This window comes from Ambystoma mexicanum, chromosome 9, assembly GCF_040938575.1.
Source record: "Ambystoma mexicanum isolate Mex_15411 chromosome 9, UKY_AmexF1_1, whole genome shotgun sequence".
Taxonomy (NCBI): domain Eukaryota; kingdom Metazoa; phylum Chordata; class Amphibia; order Caudata; family Ambystomatidae; genus Ambystoma; species Ambystoma mexicanum.
In genome coordinates, this window is record NC_090931.1 from 607,774,733 (window position 1) to 607,796,015 (window position 21,283).

At 44.7% G+C, this 21,283-nt stretch overlaps 1 protein-coding gene across 2 annotated transcripts in view; it reads left to right on the plus strand.

Moving 5' to 3' along the window:
* The first annotated feature begins 4,082 nt into the window (after positions 1 to 4,082).
* Positions 4,083 to 21,283, plus strand: part of EFCAB5 (EF-hand calcium binding domain 5) — a 361,217-nt gene continuing 344,016 nt past the window's right edge. The window contains exon 1 of one of the 2 annotated variants that reach the window (XM_069615250.1): positions 4,083 to 4,225. The gene's annotated coding sequence lies outside the window, so the exon portion shown is untranslated. The remainder of the gene's footprint in view (positions 4,226 to 21,283) is intronic. The other variant, XM_069615251.1, reaches the window with a different exon arrangement.

Genomic DNA, 21,283 nt, shown 5'->3' on the forward strand with positions numbered 1-21,283 from the left:
TGCAGGCATTCCTAAAGGGGTTTTCAAAGGTCACAAGACGAGGCCAAGCCTCTCAGAGCCGTCACATGTTGTTCCACTGACTCATTTTGCTCCCGCTTCCTCTTACCAAAATGATACCTCTCTACTACAATACTCAGAGTTTTTTCATAATGCTTGTCAAGAATTCCTATGCCCTTGTATTGAGTCACGTTGCCCGACTCCTCCTCGGATGAGGCTGGTAGGGGCTCAAATTGATCTTGGCCATAATTGCCAAGGCGATGCATCAACAAGCATTTCTTCCTTTCTCTGGAAACATGTGGACCATGCACTGCCAACACACATAGTGATTAAAGCACTTATTTCAATGCTTCCAGGGTATAACCGGTTCCCCATGTGTCTCCAAAAAGCAATTAGACAAAGGAACACCTTGCATATTTTGTAATTTAATTCACAGACCTTTTCTATTATTGCAGAGTTCAGTGTGTATGTTTGCCCCGTCCCTTTTTTTGTGTCCTCCCCTTTTCTTTCCTTTTGGTAATACTGACAAAAAGAGGAAGAACATATACTAACTTCCATGTCCATGCAGGTACTGTAGCACTGACACGAATTTGAGGAGGATAAATAACGAGTTCCTTTTTTTTAATTATTTTTTTTAAAGCACTGACACAAAGAAGAGGAACATATGATTTCCGCGTTCATGTAGAGATCTTGTAAAATGGTGGCACATCGCTTGAAGCTGCTGGGTCCTTTCCTTTAACCCCCTTTCTTGTCCTGCTCAGCTGTCCCTGGCGCACGCACAAGCACGCTTACAAGACCATTCCTCTAAGCCTTGCCTCCAGTCAACGGCACAGCGCGATCTCGTGCCCACTGGAGCTCAAAAGTCGCACGCAGGACGAGCCTCCCAAATACCCGTGGCTGCCCTTCTAGTCGTTTGGGGGCACCATAGGAAGTCAGCAAATCCCACCGAAAAACTGAGGCACCACTGAACTAAGAGCCAGACAGCAGAGACGGAACAGCAACAACACCATGAGCATTTTCTCAATCACTGACTCGGCTCCTCCCGCAGCATCTTGTGAGGCTCTTGTGTCTCCCCTACCCATTACAACATTGTTACTAAACCCCTATTTGACCTAGATGACATGGGTATTTCCTACACCATTTATGCTGATGACACACTGGTCCTCGTCTAGCTCTCTGGAAACTACTAAACTGACTCTTAACACCCTGCAATTAGTCAACCAGGCCATCCAGGCCTGGATGGGCACACATCTCCTCTGCTCAAAGATATGACCAAAATCATCCTGATCGTGACACAAACTCTACTCGGCAAACTCGACCCTGCCTATAACTAACACTATCCTAGTTTCTAACAATGTTAAAACCTTGGGCGTCTACCTAGATGCTACCTTGTCACTATCACGACAGGTTAATGCGATTGCATCCTCCTAGGGTCACACTACCAAGCTAATCAATGCCTGCTGACCTTTCCTGTGTACAGACAGCTGCATCACCATTGCCCGGGCACTTGTTGGCTCTAGACTGGATTATTGTAATGTCCTATTTGCGGGTGCTTCCGCCTGCAACATCAACAAACTACATATTACCTGAACAATGCACTCGGTGCCGCTCTAAAAATCCCGAGGCGTGAGCACATTTCAGCAGCTAGAAGAAATGTTCATTGGCTACCTATCCACGAGTGTATTATCTTCAAAACACTAGCCATCACCTTCAAATGCCTTTCGGACACTGCGCCTAGGTACCTTTCGTAAAAACTTTAAAAAGCTCAATAACTAAGAGCCACCCGCTCCTCTCATGTCCACCGGTTTATCACCCCTAAATTCAGATTAATGAGAGCTGGGGGTGGAGGAGATTAGCTTCCCTGTCATTGCGGCCAAAAACTGGCACTCTCTTCCTATGTTCTAACGATCAGGACAATCCTACTGGGCTTTTTCGAAAGCCACTGAAAACCTTGCTCTTCTCCCAGGGCTTGACCCTGGTCTGAATTTCGGATCCAACTACCATTGACTTTGAACATGTACACGATTCAACCTGCTGCATGATTTGTCTGTAACCAGCGCCTTCATGCCTCTGGGTTTAATGCGTTTATAAATGAATAAATAAACAAACACGGACACTGGGCATCCTCCACATAATACGGGCCCGGATCCGACGACCAGCTAACACAGCGCCACTGAAACGACCATAACTTACACATCAGATAAGTCAAACTTCGTCTTTATTCAGCTCTCTCTTTAGTCCCTGCCATCTTTTGTCAACTGACTTTCTCTGAACTCTGACACTCCTAATTCCATAATCACATTACAGCTTCTCATGGGAATGTAGAATGCTAAACATCCCCTTGCCAGATGTGTACAGGGCTGACACGTGGCCCTCCACCGACACACTCCTTTCTCATTATCACCTGAAGATAGGGGGGGACTGTGATCCCAGGCTGCTAAGCTCTAAGGCTCTGATGACGGAGACGCACTAGAATGCCCAGACATTAAAGCAACGACGAAAATAACTCCAACCTTGACCACTCTCAAATTGGACAAACACTCAAACCAAAGAACCAACCACCCGACAGAGCATAAAACATCATGGAAAATAGCCACAAAGGAAGGCTGCAGAGACTAACCACATACCTAGACCCAGAAGAAAGCCTCAAGTGACTCTCCCAGTCGTACGTACCGGACAAACATATCCAGACCGGCAGAAGCATCTAGATAGAAGCCGGCCTGCGTCGCATCTAGATAGGATCGATTGAAGGATAACATGCCCGCGCCTAGAAAAACGTGAATGCTAACATGTGCCACACCTAGAGTTGTGAACACCAGCCTGCGTGGCGCTCAGATGGAGTTGTGAATGTTAGCATGCCCACACCCGGACGGGTCTCTAAACACTAGCCTGCGCCGCATCCAGATAAGTGTGGGAATAATGTTGGCATGACCACACCTGGATGGAGTCCTAAAAATGGGCCTACACCGCGTCTAGATGGAAATGTGAGGGCCAACAAGTGCCACACTCAGACAGAACTGTGAATGTTAGCATGGTAAAGGTCACGTAACCCACTAACCAATATAAGCTCAAACTCTGCATAAGCCGGAACAACAGCACACGCGGACTGACTCCGATCCAATACCCGCACCAAAGCTCAGCACCCAGTGTATACTGAGTTGAAGCTGCCAACTGAACACCACTCCTCTCACTATCCTACTCCCTCCTTCACCTTACTAACCCATCCCACCTTTATCGATTACAGATCCGCCTGAGCGCCTAGGGACCAATTCCGTTGGTGACGGTGCACGGTACAAATACCTTTAACATTTAACAATTAATGATGTGCTCGCTTTTTGCAGAAATAACTGATATTGTCTCTTTTCCTTCGTGTGTCAGTCCATTTGGGTCGCTTGGGTATGCTTTCGTAGAAGGAAAGTGACGAGAAAAAGAGATAAGTGGGCAATGCCCTCGTTAAGGTAATCCTCATTAAAAGACCCTACGACATAACTTCCATTCTGTTATTTATGATGCAACACAAAATGGCGGCCCCCATGCAAAATATAATGAAGGCTTCTGAGTTTACCAAATCCCTGAAGCTAAGTCCTTGAGCCGAGTGGAGTGCCCTTACTAGTATCCCCTTGGACCGCAAGGTGCTTATAGCGGCTCTATTTGCTACATTGACTGGAAATAGCCATTCGAGACAGGGGGAAAGCGACCGATCATTCATGCATAAAAAAGCCATCAAGCTTTGTAAAGAGCGCGACTCTCTGCTTTTTAGTATTCATATGGCTCTCCGTTTTTTCTAATGATCAGCCAATACAGTTTCTACGTGTTCAGAAGAAAGCGCGAGATTCTGTGGTATTCTAGACGCACTAGACGAGTTCTGTAAAAAAAAAAATTAATTAAAAAAAAAAATGCCGCTTCATCTCAAGGGTTAGAAACGGGCGAAGTTTCTCTTCTGCTGGAGTGTCTGTCACGCCGAAAAATATCCCTCATAACTAGAGAGGGAGACAGTAACCAAGGAAGCGTCGGCCTCAGACAAAGCACCCTTCGAGCATTGCCTAGCAACGCAGGGCCTGCCAAACACAGGCCGACAGCGAAGCAGGCCGCGTGACAGCGCAGCACCCACAGAGGGCACCGGGCAGAGTGGCTGCGCAGCACCAGCGGGGGCGGCAGGAGGGCCCTTCAAAACAAACACTAGCAGGTGGCCCGCAGGGAACGGCCTGCCCCACCTCGGGTGAGCACGGTAAGGGGGCGTGAGGAGGTGAGATAGCTCGGTGGGCTCCTTCGCTCGCTGCAGAGAGACTTGTGTCTTTAACCTGCAAGAACAAGGGGCGAAAGGAAGTGGGGTCAGGGCAGCACCCCGCAACTGCTATCAAAGTCGTAAAATGAAAAAGCTGTAAGGGTTACTGTAGCTCAGCGGGTTGCTGCACCCATTACAAAGCTACGCTTGTCGTTTGCAATCAATCGTTCTAAACCTGGAACTGGAAGGGTCGATTCTGCTTTTAATCCTTCCAAGATTAAACAAAGAGACGACCATCACTCAATCAGGTAACAATATCAGATGCTCTACAGCACAGGGGAAGTGGGCTATTGGTAACACATAACAGGTGGGACAATTGTCTTAACCCAAATGACAAAGTGGCCTACTCTTTCTGACCTGTTGGCGTGTTGGATCCTGCTAGAGAATGGGTTGAATAGGAGTTGGGGTAGATGGGAAGTTAGTGGAGGCCTATGAAGAAGAGCAAGGTAGCTGTTGGTCTGGGCAGAAGTCCCAGACAAATAAGCAGATGTATGGAATATGCACACCACAGGAAGTGACGTGAAGTCACAGCAAGGAAGCAGCACCTTTGTGTACATGGGAGGACCCCTAAACCCCCACACATTCCTGTGATTGGTAGTAAAGCATATTCTCTCATCTGCGGCACAATTGCAGTTTTTATTTATAAAAGAAATGGTAATACGTGTTTTAAAAGACTTTCATTTGAAAGTCTACACTTCGATCGATCACTTTTAATAGCAATCAACCAATTACATACACATATGTGTGTATTTGTGTTTGTGGGGTTAAGGGGTGGAGTCGTGTGCAGGGATATCATTTCACCAAAATGCCAGGGGAAGTGGAAGTAACATCACACAACCCTTGACCTCTGGTGACATTGCAGGAAGTGATGTAATTTGACCACATCTTCATGTGGCAACACAGGAAGGGATGGCACACAACCTTTCACCCATTGATACTAAGACAAATATGGTTACGATATCACTGTAATATGATACACATTTCATACAAGAATGGATCATCATATGTAGCGTTAATGTCAGTGTGTATAGGCCCATATTACCAAATGACTGTGAATGTAAGCAGACGACCAACACAACAACCTGGACTATTGTACATCACTCGGGCTAAACTGTAAACAAAGCATCTCGAAGAGGCCTAATCCCCAAAGTGCAGACATCCAGTGCGGGCCAAGCGTCTAGCTTTTTTCAAACAGAATGGTGTCCCTGCGGTGGGAGGATGATGGGCGAAAAAGTATTCCTATAATTGGAAGTTTCCTGCCACTTTGGAATTGAACGTTCATCAATCCTGCCTATTATTGTGTGTATGGTGCGAGGTGTTTAAGTCCCTCCCAACTTTCAACTATCAATAGTCTGGATATTTCTATTATTACATAAGACATTCTGACTAATTGTTTTTCTTTTTCTTGGGCTTTTAAAAATGGGCCGTGTTTATTTCTTTAACAACATTTTCAAAGCATTGGCATTTCTCAATTCTCAAGGTGCTAAGTATTTAGACAAAGAACAATTGTTTAAACATATAGACGTGGTAAATACCACAAAATGTGCATGTATTTAGAGAAGTGTTTTTTTGTTTGTTTATTTATTTATAGTGCGCTTAAACCCGGAGGTACCTGGGCGCATTCCAAGGATATACATTTTCTTAGTTACACAATAGGCAATATACAGTTAGGCAATACAAGAAAATACATTTTTTCTTTTCTTTTTCGATACAGGCAGTCTAGGTTGCAGACATGTAATTACTTAGATACAAGCAATGGTACATATTGAAATGGTAAAACTAATGTCAAAGAAGCTATGGGATGTCAATGAAGGCAACATAAAGACACAAGAGTGGAGGGTATAATACATAAGACTGGGGATGAAGTTACTGTGGTCTAGTATGATATGTCTTTGGAGATGAGCCATAGTTTGGTGGCTTTCCTGAATTTATAGAAGGACTGGTCAGATCTTAAGGTGGTGGGTAGGGAGTTCCACAGTTGAGCAGCCATAACTGGGAAGCTGCTGCCACCAGCTTTTTTTAGTTTGTACCTGGGAACTCTTAGGCAACCAGAGTTAGTCGTCCTGGTAAGTCGGATGGGATTGTTTTTGGTGAATTTCTCAGTAAGGTATTGAGGGGCTGAATTGTTGAGACATTTGTAGGTCAGGGAAGCTGTTTTGAATTGTTTTCTCTCCTTAATGGAGAGACAGTTATTGTCACGTCTGGTCGCAGAAATGTGTTGCCTTCTAGGTATGCCCCAGGCAGTTCTGAGTGCATTATTCTGCAAGATCTATAGTTTATCATTGATATGTTTACTGGCACCTAGGTATAGTGCATTGCATTGATTTTTGACAAACTAGAGCTCTGGCCAGAGTGGTGCAGCTTTTAGTGGAGAAAAAAGGTTTGCAGGCGTGGATGATCTTGCAGGTATATGCTGTCGCCGAGGCTGTTGCACTGTATTCTTTAGCCACCTTGATGTTATTTCCATCAATGTTGAAGGAAACTTATTGATTGTTCAGCTTTTTCATGTTGATGGGTGTGGTTAGAGGAGCAGCTCAGTCTTCTCATCATTCAGGCATAGATCGTGTGTGGCTATCCAGGCCTGAATGATGAGGCAGATTTTGTTTATAAGAGCTAAGCCCATGTCATAGTCGCCTGTCAATGGTATGAGGATCTGGATGTCGTCTGCATGATTAGTGTAGGTGACACCCAGATAATCCAAATCATCAAACAATGGTTTGGTAAACACATTATACATGGTAAGCGAAACACAAGATCCTTGTGGGACTCCGCATGATATGGGGATTGGATCGGCAACTGCCGAAGCTGAGAAGACTCTCATTATTTAAGAAGGATTGGATCCATGCCGCTACTTCTGTTGCGAAATGGGCCGCTGTAGAGAGGTGCTTGCACAGCACCTTGTGATCTACCAAATCAAATGCGGCTGACAAATCCAACAGAAGCAAGAGGGCTAATTCCAAATCAAATGCGGCTGACAAATCCAACAGAAGCAAGAGGGCTGATTTCCCTTTGTCTTTTAGGTCGTCTATCTGGATCTTTAGGTCAATCAAGGCTGTTTCTGTGCCCTGTTGGGGTCTGAAGCCAGATTGACGGAGTCCAAGTAGCTTATTAGTCTCCAGATAAGCTTGTATCTGATTGTAGGCCGCTTTGTCAATGATCTTTAGTAAAAAAGGGACTGTTGTAATGGGTCTAAAGTTGGTGGGCATTCTGGGGTCCAATGATTTTTTTTTTAAAGTGGGAGTGGTCATGAGTTCTTCATGTTGGTAGGGACAGTGCACGTTCAGAAGGAGGCGTTAATTAACAAGGTGATAAATGGGGCCAGCTCACTGCAGCATCTTCGGGGTATTAGTCTGAGGAAGCAGGTTACATTTTTGGCAGCTATTTTCTTTTGAAGAAGAGTGATCTTATTAGATGAGGCATCTTGAATTTTAGTGCACTTGTTTTTGTCCTATATGCAGTTATCTGTTGGAGGGGTGGGCGATTCGAGTTCTCTTAGAATGCTAAAGAGTTCTCTAGTACTGGAACTGACTTTATCAATCCTATCGTTATAGGTGTCACGTTTTGCTAGAAGCATTTCTTCTTTATAGTTACCCGAGAGCAGGATGTCTTTGTTGGCTGTGGAAGGGTTATTTTTCCAAGTTATTTCACATTTCCTTTTTTCATTTCTTATAGCTTTAAGTTTGGGAGGGAACCAGGTGTTCAGGTGTGCTTTAGGTTTACTTTTAGGCAGTTGTAGAGGTGCAATGCAATCTAGGGCTGTAGTGATGGTTTTATTGTAAAGATCAACTAGTTCTGCTGGGTCGGAGGAGGAGTCGGGTAAGGGTTTAAGTAGAGGTTGGAGAAGGGGCTTGAGTTTATCTACTGTAATATTTTTTTTATTCCTGGTCGGAATGGGTGGAGCAATAAGGTTTTCTCTATTAGGAGGTATGCAATCTTGAAGATTAAATGTTAGTAGCAAGTGGTCAGTCCTGTTGCGGTTCGATAGAAGTTATATTAGTTGCACAGTCAAGATCTGCTACCCAATCTAGGATTCTTCCTTATTCGTGAGTAGGGCAGAGGACTCTCTGAGTGAGGCCTGGTTCAGCCAATGAATTGGCCAGAGTCAATGCAGATTGGTCTGTAGGGTCATTAAAAGGTTAATGTTGCATAGTATAAGGATTTGTGAAGCAGGCTTCACATTAGTGGAGAGAAGGGTAGTTCTTTCTTCTTCAAAGGAGCCCAAAGGTCCAGGGGGTCGATAGATCAGATGCATTGTTATAGTGCGCGAGTTGGTGAGGGGAGGTTTCACAGTCGTGAGTTGACATGACTTGGTGGGGTTGTGTGGGGCAATTCTGAGTCCCAATGTAGTTTTGGTGATAAAGGCGATTCCGCCTCCTCTAGACGATGCTCTATCAGATCTGAGGATCGTATAGTTGTCTGGGGTAGCAATAAGGAGGGAAGGGCCTGCAGCTGCATATAGCCAAGTCTCGGTAATTACTAGGAAGTCCAATTTTTTTCTAGGATGAGGTCAGCAATGTCTACTTCATGGGCCACCAGGGATCTGACATTGATCAATGCTCCGTAGATAGCAATAGGGCTATTACTAAGAGAGGGGAGATCAGGTGTGGCCGAAACCGATCTAGTCCTCTTAAAAGCTTTATGGATTTTTGGTGGTACCTTTTTCAGGCAGTGTAGAGGGCTATTTATGGACAGGAGGTATTTTTGTACAATTTGCCTAGTCTGACGCCAAGCCTGGCATTTCTCGCTGTTGTGGGGCATGGGCGATTCGGGGCATGTGAGGTGGGGAAGGTCAGGGATTCTAGGGTAGTATCTACTACTAGTCTACTAGGCATAGTATCTTGTAAGTTGCCCAGTGGCAGGTTGTGGTTGTTGAGGGTGTTCACTTCTAAAGAATGTAGGGCGGCTCTGATAGGTGGGGTATAAGGCATAGGCTTCAGTGGGGGTAGGAATGGTGCAGGCTTAAACCTGACAGGGAAAATCAAAGGTGGAAGAAAGTTGGTAGGCTAGATACAGCATTCAATATTGGAATGCTTGGGCATGGGGAAGGTGCTTCTGGACGTAAGGGTGTGCATACTGGCATTTGCAAGAAGAGCTTTGGGCTGGGAGATGATAGCGCTTATGAAGGAGACGAGAGTAACAAGGCTAACCGGCGGTATGGCACTGCAGTATTTGTTAGAGACATACATGGTTACAGGCACAAAGGTAAGCAGGTACAGATTCCCAACATTAATTACCTTGGAGTACCCTTACTTTGCAGGGTCGTGATATGGAAAGGTTTTTGCACAAACATACACCTTGTTCTTGTTCATAGCGCTTCTTCTGACCAGTTACCCTACTTTATCTCTATAGAAGAAGTATTCAACCTCGCTGAAGTTAGGCAAACACACATTCCCACTCAAAGAGAATAATCCCTTTATTAATGCGTGGCCAGACACGGATAAGTCTGTGTTTTGAGTCTGACAATGTTAAGGCGCTTTGAAATTGTGCACGAGGGAATCGGAAAAACTAACTTCTCACCTTTCTCCATCAAATTAGGCCTAGACATCGTACCTTTTTTTTCAACCTCACTGGAGCTTTGGACTGAAATTACTCCAGTAGTCACATCCTTTTGCATTACAAAATTTCAGAAAATAAAAATAAATGGTTCTTCCTTAATGATTTGAATTTTTTACCGGCTGCCTTTGTCGAGATTTTAGGCTTATGCACTCTGTGGCTAAGACGCTTAATTGACTGGTTTGTAAAGGGTCAGAGCCGAAAATCCCCTTTAAATGCTAATTTGTATATGACCTTAAGAGAAGACTGTCTTAATTAATCAAATTCAATGAAAATTAGGCAGGGTATTAGCAGCCCTTCTTAGAGAAAAGCAAGGTAAAATGCTTTTTAAAAATTCAGGATGATAATGGTTAGGTATTGATAGAACCTCGGGTGATAGTAAATGCTTTTATGCATGATCATCATAAACTATACAGCAAAGATTTGCTTATCAATGTATTGGTGATAAATAAGTACTTTGTTGAGATTGACTTTACTCAGCTCCCCAAATCATCATTAGGTCATTAAGGCCAACATCTAGGTGCATCTAGGTGCAAAGGAAATCACATGGGTAACCATTGCCCCATCAGATGCCAATGCTGTGGGGTACGATGGAAGAATATTACACATTCTAGAAAATCTTAGCATCTATAAGCAGGGGTCTGCAACCTTTGGCATTCTGGATGTGTTGGACTACAAATCCCACCAGCCACATTCATCAGTCAATGGAGAGGGATCATGGGAGTAGTAGTCGAAAACATCTGAAAATCCACAGGTTGCAGACCCCTGGCCTATAGTGAGCGAAATACATTTTTGGGATCCAAAGGAAGAGCAATAGACCGAATCCTTGGTGTCTTACCAGATTTGTAATTTTCTTTAAAAAGGACCAACTTGAGGTCTTTTAATAGGCCTATTTTCTTATTAAATGGCAACAGAAAGATTTGGGCTGAAACCCTCTTAACATGAATAGCCTGTGTTGCTCATAAAGATCAGCATGGGTTTATGTGAGGCAAAGACATTATGGAAAAGCCTCATCCAGTAGCAGCCGTGATGATTGAATTCCCAGTGTTCCCGTACTTTTAAGAATGCTGGAAAAGATGTTGGTTAGGCCAGATGGGAATATTTATTTACAATACGCTATAGGATACATGTTCTATGTGGTATAGAAGTGTTCATGCGCTATCTCATCTGAGTAAGTCCAGTGTGGGGATGTGGGGAATTAAGTCTACATTATTTTATATATCTAGAGGTATGTGACAGGGATGCCCTGGTGTACTCTTTTATTTGCCCCATATCTGCTGCCTGTTTTGATGTATATAAGAGTCAGAGATAATTAGTCTGTTTGCACTCGTTTGTATTTTCATTCCTATTTATATAGCGCACAACAGCCCGTGAGCATCGTGGCACTTGTTACAAGGCAAGGCTTAGTTAAATAAAAATATGATGTCGACATTTGTTACATAGTGAGCAGTTTGAGTGCAGTGGGATTACATTTGTGATAAAGTATATATACAAATATTACATTAAATTATATTACATTTATGTTTATATTACAATATACATGTTAGGAGGACAGGGCATGGTAGCAGTGCTATTTAAGGTTAGGTGGTCTTGAGATTATTGCGGAAGACGGAGATGGAGGTTTCCGCTCTGAGGGTGGCAGGGAGTGAGTTCCATAGTTTCGGCGCAATATAGGAGAAACCTAGCCCACCAGCTGTATCTCTTAATGCGTGGTGTGTGTAGCTGATTGGTGTACTGAGTTCTGGTAGGGCGCGTGGAGGTGGTTCTTGATATAGCTTCCGATAGATATGTGGGAGCGGTGTTGTAGATGCATGTGTGTGTGATATTGAGGATTTTGAGAGTAATGCGGTCTTTAACCTGTAACCACCGTGCTGCTTGTCTGGCATGGGATATGTGGTCTCTTCTAGGGATGCTCATAGCGGCTCTTAGGGCATTGTTTTGTGTAGTTTGTAGTATGTGAATGTTTTTGGATGAGGTGCCAGCTAAGAGAGCGTTACAATAGTCGAGTTTGGCGCCTATTGTTGCTCTGGCTATTGCTAGACAGTTGGGAGCGGACAGGAATGGTTTAATGGCATTGATAAGTTTGGTGCTGTAGGCTGATGCAGAGGCTATGGTGCTGACTTGTTTGTTCATTGATAGGTTTGCGTCAATGTGGACGCCTATAGCCTTGACGGAGGATGACACATTGATGGTAAAGTTGTCTATGTTGAAATTGGCGTACTGGGGGCTTAGCTTAGCTATTGTGTTTTTCTGACCGAGGATAAGGATTTCAGTCTTATTCCTGTTGAGACAAAGGCCATTGATCGCCATCCAGGCTTGGATTGTAGCATAGATGTCGTGTAGGGCCGTGGCGTCTTGGTGATAGAGGCCAGATAGTGGTAAGAGTACTTGAGTGTCGTCTGCATAATTGGTATATGCCACACCCATAGGATCAAGTAGGTCGAAGAGGGGTTTTGTGAAAAGGTTATAAAGAGTGGGAGCTGTACATGATCCTTGGGGAACACCGCAGTTTAGGGTGGTGGGGTTGGCTTTAGCTATGTTAGAAGACCTTCATGGCTCTGCCTTAGAGGAAGGATGTGATCGAAGATGCTGCTTGTTTAGAGAAATGAGCTGCCTGAGTGAGATGGGTAGTTAGTGTTTTGTGATCTGCCAGATCAAAAGCTGCTGGTAGATCCAGAAGGAGGAGCAGGGCAGGTTTACCTGTGTCCATGATCTGTGAAATTTGATTTTTTAGGTCTAGCAAGGCGGATTCTGTTCCATGCCCGACATGCAAACCAGATTGCCTTTTGCCCAATATGGAGTTGGCTTCTATGTAAGATTGGATCTGGATATGAGCTGCCTTATCCAAGATTTTCAGAAGGAATGGAACTGCCGTTATAAGCCTGTAGTTGTTGGGCTGCGCTGGGTCGAATGTGGCTTTTTTTTAGAAGGGGGCGAACCCAAGCTTCTTTGAGGCTGTTTGGTACAGATCCTGTTTTGAAAGATGTGTTAATGAAAGCAGTAATCAGGGGTGCTAGGTCGTTAGCACATTCCTTGATAATTGTGGGGAGGCAAATGTCTTCTTTGCAGAGGGATGGTTTGAGGTTTTTGATGAGTTCAAAGACAGCGGATTCGGTAATGTCTCTGAAGATGTATTGGGCGTGTTTGTGTTTAATATTTTTAACTTGTGTTAGAGGGTTAGTCTTTTGGTCCGGAAGAGCTTTGCAGTGGTTGTGAATTTTATTTTGAAGGAGGTTAATTTTGTTGAGCATGGCGGACTGGATGCTAGCGCACCAGACCTTGTCTTTGATTATCTCATCTGTGGTAGCCGGGGGTGTGACTAGTACATTAAAGATTGTGAATATCTATTTAGCTTGCGAGTTGGCCTTTGAAATCTTCTCATAAAGGGAGTTGGATTTTGCTGCTATGATGGCTTTTTTATATTGGCGAGCTAGCTATCTGTTTGAAGAGGCTCTTATTAAAGTCACTAGGATCTGCTTGCCAGTTTTTTTGTAACTGCCGCTTTTGTGCACAGAGCGTTTGGAGTTCATCCGAGAACCAGGAATTACAACGAAATTATTTCTCTTCTTTCTTGCTTTCAAGTGGGGCTATGAAGTTTATGGCATTGGTAAGAGTATCATTAAAGATGGCTGATAGCTCATTAGGATCCTGAGAGAAGGGTGGTGCTAAGCAGGGGTTTTTGAGGTATGGTTGGAGGTTGTTTGCATTAAGTTTTTTTGAGCTTCTTGTTGTTGCAGGTGGCGCGTGGGTGAGAGCTATGAAGACTATATGAAGACTATCTGTGAAACGACTCTTATACGCAAATAATGTTTTATTTTTTAACATTTGTTTTTATTTGCATTTCTTAAACATTGACATTTGGACTTTCAACACCGTCCCTTAACCCTGCCCTCCCTTCCCTCCCCCTACCCCACCGGCCAGTTCGTAGTGGTGCATACTTGTTCCCTCAGAGTTCAACTAGTTTTAATTAAACATGTCCAATATTCTTATTTTGTGCGGACACCATTGTAGCATAAAGTCACTTTGTAGGTATTCTAGCGTCATCCCCCAGTCTGTTATGAAGCTCCGGTGTGCTCCTTGAATATTAAATGTTATACGCTCCATAGCTATATGCTGCCACCCCCTCTGTAGCCATTCAAGGTTGGATGGAGGTGTTTCCATGTTTGAGCTGTGGCGAGCCATGCGGCCACTAGTAGTCCCATAAAGTTTCTTTTTTGCGTCTTTGACATTGTTCTATCCAGGCCGTCCCACATTCCTCCCATCCAGGCCTCTTCTCCTAAGTTATCTGTTCCCTCAAACATTTTCTGCATTTGGGCTCTTACCTATGACCAGAAGCCTTGAAGTTTTGGGAAGTCCCACCATATGTGTCTCCATCTGCCTTCCTCGTCGCAGCCTCTCCAGCATTTGTTTTGCGAGGTGCTGTACATTCTGTGCAGTCTTTCCGGTGTGTAATGCCATCGAATCATTATTTTTGCCCTTGCTTCTCTTGTCTGGATCGCCCGTGTCCATTTGGGGATTATTTGCCATACGTATGGCCATTGTTCTCTCGAGATTTCCCTTCCCAATGTTTTGTCACATCTTTTCATGAATTGCCATTTCGTTTCTTCTGGCTGGGTATTTAGGAATCTGTACATAATCGAGACAAATTTCCTATCTCCTGGTTGTGACATGATGTATGATTTGAAAGGGGTTAATGCTCTTGTTGCCGCCTGTGTTATTCTTGGGGATGATAGCCAGTGGTGCAATTGTTCATACTTATATTTATCTGTTTCTGTGAGATCAGGAATATCCCGGCATTCTGCAAACGTCCTAATTTGCTGATTTTCAAACATATGCCCCACCTTTGTACATTCCGCTTTTATCCATTTCTGAAATGCCCCTTTTTCTGTGCCCGGGTGGAATTGGGGGTTCCCAAATAGCGGCATAAATGGGGCTGGAGTTATCGTCAATGTTCCTTTTTTTGGTTGCCCTATTCCAGGTTTCTAGTGTTGTGTTCAGGACCTCGCTTATGCGGGCATTTGGGTGTCTATGTTCCGGTTTTAGCCATAGCAGATGACGCATGTTTTTCGTTGCCACTGCCCTATCCTGTGCTTCCCATAGCTTCTCGGACCTGTTTGGGATCCATTCTCTCAGGACCCACATCTGTGCCGCCTCATGGTATTTTCTGAAATGTGGTAATGCCATGCCTCCCGTAGACCTTGGAGCTGTGAGTGCGATATTGGAAAGTCTGAGTTTTTTTTTTGCCAGATGTATTTGGATATCATCTTGGACGGTGAAAAAGAGGGTGGGATTCGTATGGGAAGTGCCTGGAAGTAATACAACAGTCTGGGCAGTATCGTCATTTTTATGACTTTTATCCTGCCCCACCATGTTATTGAAAGTGGTTCCATCTTTCTAAGTCTTTTTTTACTTGTTCTAAGAGGGTCGGATAGTTTCCGCCATACAGGCCTTTGATGGTATCTGTCAGTGTGACGCCCAGGTACCTTACCCCCTCTTTCGCCACACCTAGGAGGAGTTCTCTTGCTCTCTTGTGGATTTTCTGTTTGTCTCCATATAAACCATTACCTCCGATTTATTTTTGTTTGTTGATCTTTAGTCCGGAGATCTTCCCATATTCATCTATGGTTTGCACAAGAAGGGGCAATGTTTCCTCCGGATCCGCGAGGGCCACCATCATGTCATCTCCGGATGCCGCTGTTTTATGGGTTATGCCTCCCATTGATATGCCTTTGATATCCAGTGTTTCTCTTATTTTCACAGGCAGTGGCTCTAGAAATATTGCGTACAGTAGTGGGGAGAGGGGACATCCCTGCTTTGTGCCTCTTTCTTTCTCAATCGTATCTGATAGTTCTACATTCACTGCTATCCTGGCCGAGGGTGTTTTGTAGTTGGCCCGTGTCATTTTTAGTTATGTATCGCCCATGCCCATTTTCTCCATGATTCGAAACATTAGGGACCACTCCAGTCGATCAAACGCTTTTTCTGCGTCTAGTGCCAGTACCACTGCTGGAGTTTTGGTGATTCCCACTTTCTCTATCAGGTGGATGATCTGTCTTATATTGTCATGTGTTGTTCTGATGGTGACAAATCCAGACTGGTCCTGGTGTATCAGTTTAGGGAGGAGCGGTGTGAGTCTAATGGCTAGAATGTTCGTGTACAGTTTAGCATCCAAATTTGTTAGGGCTATGGGGCGATACGAGCTCAGATTCTCCGGGTCTTTCCCTTTTTTGTGAAAGACTCAGATTTTTGCTTCTTTCATGGAGCTCGTGATGTTAGCTTTATCTTTAACTGTATTTTAGAGATCTGTTAGGATTGGCATGAGTGTACCGGCATAGGTTTTCCGGTCCTGGGGCTTTGTTTTTCGGCAGTTCTCTAATTGCTTTAGTTACCTCTTCCATTGTAATTGGTGCGTCAAGCAGCTGTTTCTCCTCTGATGATATGCTTGGGAGGGTTAGATTCTTTAGATAGTTTACCTGGTCCTCTTCTTTTGGTTTATCTGTTGTGTATAGCTTTTGATAGTATTCTTTGAATAACTCTTTTATGTCTTTCGATTGCGTTTTCCGCTGATCGTGCTCATCCCTCAGCGCCTGTACCATCTGGTTTGTTGTTTGCCTTTCAATTGTCTTGCCAGGAGCTTGTCTGCTTTGTTTGCTTTCATTGCATACCATTGTTTCCGGTGTAGTAGTTGGTTCTCTGCTCTTTTTTGTTCTGATAGATTCTAGATTCTAGCTGGCCCTGTATGTGTCTCTAGGCCCTCTTCAATTTCAGGAAGTGGTTGTTTGACATTTCCTGAGTTATTTTCTCTAAGTTGTCTTCCAGCTCTTCTTCCCATTTCCGGGATTGTCTGTCCTTCTGTGCTTTGAGTGCGATCATTCGTCCTCGCATTACCGCTTTCAATGCTTCCCATATTGTAGATTTTGTCGCTTCTGGCGTGTCGTTTTGTTCAAAGTATTCTGTTATTTGTTGTTTGATGGTCTCGCACTACAGGATCTTGTATGACTTCCGTGGTAGTGTCCATCGCCATAAACCTGATTGTTTGTGACATGTGGGGAGTGTTCTGCTCAACGGTGCGTGATATGATAGTGATATTGGTCCCTTCTCTACATCCTTTATCTCCCCTACCAGGCTTGCCGAGGCCCACACATAGTCAACCTTGAGCTTTTGCCATGCACATGGGAGTGGTACATGAATCCCGGGCTCGTGCCCCTGATACGCTGCCATACATCCTCTAGTGCCAGTTTCCCCATGGTGTTCTTCAGTGTTTGCGTAGGGGGTCCCTGATGTGTCATTTTTGTGTTTGATCGATCTTCTCTGGGGTCCCATGCTAGGTTGAAATCTCCTGCTAATATAATCTCCTCTTTAGCAAAGTTTTCCAGTTTGTTCAGAGTATCTTTTGTGAATCCGTCCTGGCCAGTGTTTGGAGCGTATAGTGTAGCGAGTGTTAGCCTGCAGGTTTCAATTTGGATGTTTGCGAACATATATCTTCCTTGTTTATCCACTTCAGTTTCTTGGATTTGCACATTCAGAGTATTTGTGAATGCTATTAGGACCCCCTTCTTTTTTCCCCATCGTTAGCTTGTATTATTTGTTTGTAGTTTTTCAAGTGGAGTTTCCCTTTGTCTTTCTTCTTTACATGTGTTTCTTGAAGCATTATATCGTACTTCTCTTTGTGTAGATAGTGTTCTACTTTTTTCCTCTTCACTGGGGAATTTAATCCTCTAATGTTATAAGTTAAGATTTTCAGCCCCATCGTGCTATGTATGGTTTCTTGCTCTCTTGGCTCTGTCGGGTGGAAATTGTGTAGCAGTTTTCTGTGCTGGTGGTTTCCCTTCACCCCCTTTGTATCTGTCCCTTATTGTAGCCCCCAACTGGCTTCCCCTTCTCCCCCACTGTAACTGCCCTGAGGAGGGCACGATGGTCTATGGTCGCTCAAGCGTGTCGTCTTGTGCTTCGTGCCCTCTGGAACTCTCAGGGATAACTTTGAAGGGAGTCCTAAACCCTTCACCATGACCTCTGTGGTGTCCGGGTCTTCCCTCCCTCTCCCCTCCCTACTTCTGTTCTGGCGATCTCCCTCTCTCTCTCTCTCTCTCTCTCTCTCCTCCTTCTTCGTCGGATAGGATTGTTGTGTCATCTTATCACAGACGTTTGTCTGGTATTTTGTTCGAGATGTTCGGTCTTCTATTTCCTTTTGCTAGGGCGTCTCACCCGTCTATTGATTGTCTTCCACTCCCACTGGGTCCTTCTTCCTGCTTCCTGCTTGGTCCATTCCGCTGGCTTGTGATAGCTCATTTTCCTGCTCTTGCAAGTTTAGTACTCTCATTCCTTCTTCTTTTGTCGTTATTCTCCTTTGTGTTCCTTCCCACGTGAACAGGAGCCCGAAGGGGAATGTCCACTTGTATCTGATCTGACGTGATACCAATTCCTTCGTCACTTGGGTCAACTCCCGTCTCTTTTGAAGTGTTGACTGTGCTATATCCTGATACAGGTACATGTCTTCCCTGTTCATTCTTATATGGTCCATTGACCTTGCCTTCCTGAGGATTTGTTCTTTTTGGGAGTATATGGTGAGTGCCGCCAAGTCGTCCCGGGGGGATGTTCCTCTTCATCCGTCAGGTCTAGAATGTCTTTAAATACCTGCTGCACCGCCCCCTTCAGGTCTTTATCTTCCACTGTCTCTGACATATTTTTAATTCTTATATTTGATCTTCTTGATCGATTTTCCAAATCTTCACATTGAATTTCCAGATTGTGTGTTAAGCGGACTAGTTGTTCCTGCGTTTCTGCGCCTTGCTCTGTCTCCTCCTCTCCATGTTTCTCGAGGGTATCCGTTCTTTCTCCTAGTCCCGCCACTTCTGTTTTTTATTCTTGGACCACCGCCTTAAATTCACTTTTCATCATTGTGTCCATGAATTGTGCCTGGAATTCACTGAACCAGGATTTCATGTCTTTCTTTGTGACCATGTTTTCTTGGGGAGGGGGTTCCGTGTCCGTTCCTGTGTTATGTTCTTTTTGGGATTTCACTCTCTCTGGATGCCCTTTATCTGTTCCCCAGAGTTGGACCAGATTCTGATCTTGCTTTGCCTGCGGGGTTTGTTGAGTCGGCTGGTTTTGTTTCCCCCTGGATTTTGACATTAGTGCCCCTCTTATGTTGCTTTCTGGCCTTTCGTTTTCTCCTGTGTCTTCCTGCTGACGGGTTATCCTAGCTTCCACTGCCCCCGGTGCTGTCCGTGGATCTAGTCTGGAGTCTGGGTTTCTGGGGTTTCTCATCTTGTCCCCCTCCTGTTTGGCGGTCTTTCCTGTTTATTTTCCTCCTTTGAAGTCTGTCCCAGCGAGGCGTTTCCTCTTTTGTTTTGGATGAGGCTCCCCCGGCTTCTCGCGCCCTTTTGCTCCTCCTGTTTTGCCGTATTCCATTTGTGGGGCTGACTTATTTGCTGGCAGAGGTGCCTCCTGCAGCCCGTTGTCTTTGTGTGTTTGTGGTTTGTGTACTTTCTCCCAATGGGAGTCTGGTTCATGGTGGCGGGGGCGCCTGTCATGCTGTGGGCCTTATCCGGCTGTTGTAGGCGTCTGGCTCTCCTCTCCCTTTTGTTGCGGCGGTCCGCTCCTGTGGGTGCTTTTTTTTTTTTTTTTTTTGGGAGGGTGCGGGCTCTCGTGCAGGCTTCCCCTTTATATATATATATATATATATATTTTTTGACACTCCCTCGGCGCGTTCCCCTCTTCGTTCCGATCGGGGTTGGAGTGGGGGGAGCGGACACTCCATGTTGCAGGGCTTACCTTCTAGATCCCCATTTGTGCTGTGGACCCTGGGGGGCTTCCTTCGTTGTCCCCCTGGCTTTGTGGTTCACCCGAGCTGTGTGCCTTACCCCAGGAGGGGCCTGCGGCGTATCCTGGATGTTCTTCCCTCTCTCTGGGCTTGGTTCCACAGTGGCTGTTCTCGGTGCTCTCCGGCGTCATGTGTCCTCATGGGCGAGTGTCCACTTCTCTCTGCTTTGTCAGTCAGCCTCCGCTTAGGTGGCCGGATCGTCCTGTGTCCCTTCTGTGGGGCTTCTTGCTTCTGACTCTGCAGTCCCACTTGCGATTCTCCGACGTGGCCGCGTCTCTGTGGGGTTTCCTTCTCTTGCCGGTTCCCGCTCTCAGACCGCTTCAATTCTCCTCTCTGTGTTCCGGCCTGCTAGAGATCCTATCCGATCTAATCATGCTGTTTATTTTCGAGAGATATCGCGCTATATTGTTGTGCTTGTTGATGCGATACGGGAGGGGAGACGGAGCCCTGCTCACGCACGGCCGCCATCTTGAAGTCCCCCGCAAATAATGTTTTAAATGCAACTGAGCACACATGCAAAGTATTAAATTTCCTGGGAAAAAAAGAGGACATACAAGGGACACCCATGCCTGGTGCTCCTAGACACTGCAAAGAGAGTTGGCGTTACACTGATATTGGAAACTCTTGAAAATGGATGGGTGAGCATATAATGGTTCTATTAACAAAATTAGGAAATCCTTGATGGCCACCGTTTGTCGACTAGCAAATGGATAAGCTAATTCTCTGGGATCTAGTGAGGCAACCACAACTGGTAATTTGGGGATAATCATGTGAATCAACAAGAAATAGGGTTTTAAATAAGACATTGAGGATCTCACATGCATAAAAGGAGATTGATTGCAGAGCACCAAATGAGGTATGTATTGGAGAAGCCTATTTGATACTATCTTGGCCAATATCTTATTCTCACATTTAAAGTTAACCTTCCCACCATAAGAGAGATGGGCCTCCTGGAAAATAATAACATTTGCAAAGTGTTCTGTCAAGTATGCTGCAGCCCACCTCTTTTTCATAGGCTTGTCGAGGGCGCTGACATTCCATTTGTAGAGACTCAACCTAGTGCCACCACTGGATATTTCCTTGTTGGTCTTATTCAATCAAAATATAGAACATAGCCAGGAACATGCAACCCAGCCATGCTGTCCTTCCTCACGCCCTCACCTGAGCTCCAATCAGGCATCTGAACCCGTATACCTAAGGGCCCTTTAAGACGAGGTAGCAATACTTTGAGATAGATGGCGATGCAGAATTTACTCAAACATCAATAATCAAACCGACTCAGGAAGTTGGCAAAAGTTAGTCTGTTTTATTTGCAATTGTCTAAAACAGGGAGTTACAACGGACATCACCGGACGTTTGCTCGATTTCTCTCTCTCAACACATTTTATTAAAAACACAGCTTTTATAGTAAAACCCTGTCATCATCAATGACATCAGTCTATGTGGCAAACTACAAAAACCTACTTGGGAAAGTCATAGGCTTTGAGGGAACATCTAAGTATACGCTCCATACTTGACAGGGATAATGAATGGGTCTCTAACATCAGGTGCATATGTAAACACTCCTCTAGTACATGTCATCTACATCGTCACAAATTACAAGATGATTCATTGGTTATACAAAC